Source organism: Penaeus vannamei, chromosome 33 (genome assembly GCF_042767895.1).
Source record: "Penaeus vannamei isolate JL-2024 chromosome 33, ASM4276789v1, whole genome shotgun sequence".
NCBI classification, from domain to species: Eukaryota; Metazoa; Arthropoda; class Malacostraca; order Decapoda; family Penaeidae; genus Penaeus; species Penaeus vannamei.
In genome coordinates this window covers 20,389,197-20,391,696 of record NC_091581.1, presented here as the reverse complement: position 1 = coordinate 20,391,696, position 2,500 = coordinate 20,389,197, and the positions used below count along the sequence as shown (strand labels likewise).

The 2,500-nt window shown below is 23.0% G+C and overlaps 1 protein-coding gene across 2 annotated transcripts in view; it reads left to right on the top strand.

Moving 5' to 3' along the window:
• Positions 1 to 286: 286 nt before the first annotated feature.
• Positions 287 to 2,500, top strand: part of LOC113814375 (uncharacterized) — a 14,936-nt gene continuing 12,722 nt past the window's right edge. For both annotated transcript variants that reach the window (XM_070145204.1, XM_027366427.2), the window contains exon 1: positions 287 to 353. The gene's annotated coding sequence lies outside the window, so the exon portion shown is untranslated. The remainder of the gene's footprint in view (positions 354 to 2,500) is intronic.

The following is a 2,500-nucleotide window of genomic DNA, read 5'->3' as shown; positions in this document are numbered from 1 at the left end:
GTTAAAATTGTAATCTGGAGGTTATTAGGAAGTTTTGATACAAGTTTTCAGGCCGTATTATTTTCTTCCGTCGTATTTGTATATATGAATTTAATCTAGACAGTTTGTAGGATCTGTAAGCATGTATGTAGTTTAGATCGCGTTTGTTGTCGTTTTTACCACTTGTCATTGTTATTATTATTTTACATTTTATATCTTATACACATTATACACATATCAATTTCTATATACCACACTTCTCACTAAATCAAGAACTGTTCTTTCAACCACATAAAAAACGTGCTAAAATATTTTATTCCTAACGTGAAAGTGATCGGTCGAGGGGCTTGTGAACAAACTTTATAAAAAAAAATGTAAGTTAATTTCTTTCATTGTGAGTGAGAGAGGAATATACTAATGATTTGGGTTGTCCTGTATATTGATACTAACTGGGTTCAATTTAGGCTATTTTCTAGCTTGCAGTGTTGCCGAGTTATGTTAGATAGTTTGTTAAATAACGGGTTTGTTTTCGTGTCAATTGGAAATCTATTTTTCAAAATGTTTTTTTTTATTCTTGGTCTCTCTCTCATCACCTGAAGAAAAATTTGCGTGATTAACCAATACTTAAGCCAGTGATCAAGTTAAATTGACATGTCACCTTTAGACATATATTGTAATATCTTAGTGAATCCAAACCGAGTAAACAAAACAAAAAAATAAACAAACCTTTGACTATAATTGATATAAGTTATAGGTATAATCAGGAAAATAATATGACATAATATATAATTGGATGTAATGTAATATGATATATTATGAGGTATAATATAAGGCAATATGATATATATTGTAATATAGTATGATGTATGGTATAATGGTTATAGGAATAATAGCACATAAAAGTGCATCGTCTTTCGTTACTGAATTTGTTATATGGATTATTTCTTTATTCATTTATTAATTTGTTGCTGTTATAATTATAATAATTATTGTTGTTGTTATTATAATTGTTATCATTATAATAATAGTGATAGTAATAATAACAATAATGATAATAATGATAATAATAATAATAATAAAAAATAATAATAATGATAATAACAATAATGATTGTTACTATTATTATTATTATTATTATTATTAATATAATTATTATTAATATTATTACCACCATTGTTAATATTATTATAAATATTATTAACATTATTATCAATATCATCATTATCATTATTATTGATATTATCATCATTATTATCATATTATTATCATTATTATATCGTCATCATCATCATCATATCTGGTTATTATTATTATTATTATTATCATTATTATCATTATTATTAGAAAACAAGATTGGTAAAGGTAACATTTGATGAATGAAAAGGGAAAGGAAATAATGGATAATTTGAAAATGTATCACCGTAATGCCAACACAAGTGTCAACACAAGTTTTTGTGGATATTCTACTATTACTGTCGCTGTTGATGTTATCGTTGCTGTTACCATTATTATTATTATCATTATTATTGTTATTATTATTATTATTATTATTATTATTATTATTATTATTATTATTATTATTATTATTATTAATTATTGTTATTATTATTATTATTATTATTATGATTATTATTATTATTATTATTATTATAATTATCATTATTATCATTATTATTATTATTATTATCATCATCATCACCATCATCATTACTACTACTTCTTCTTCTACTACTACTGCTACTACTACTACTATTACTATTTTACTGTTGTCATCATCATTATTTTTATCATTATTATTGCCATCATTAATATTACCATAATCATGACGGTAATGATGTTAACACTGGATAATCGTAATTATTATCGCTACTATGTTATTATCATTATTCTAGACTCTTCGTATGTTGTTGTTGATGCCATTAATATTGAAGGTGAAATGATAATGATGTTGATAAAGATGGCAATGATAATGATACAACTACTTCTACTACTTCTAATACCATCGCTATTACTACTACTACAAGAGATGATAATGATAATAATAATAATAAGTGAGATAATGATGATGCTTATGATAATAACAATGATGACGATAATGGTGATAATGATACTACTCCTACTAAAAGTAATGATGATGATGATAATGATGATATTAATGATAATAACATGAATGAAATTGATCACGATAATAACTAAGTCATTAATAGTAATAATGATAATAATGATGAGGATAATAATAATAATGATAATGATATGGATGATGACGATGGTGATGGTAACAATATTAAGAATAAGAATGAAAATAAGAATAATGTTAAATAATGATGAAAATAATAAGTCAGGATAATATAAAAAAATGACTATAATAATGATTATCGCAATTGTGATAATAATAATGATAATAAAGATAATAATAATAATAATAATAATAATAATGATAATAATAATAATAATAATAATAATAATAATAATGACAGTGGTGATACTATTAATGATAATAATGAGGATGATAATGATAATG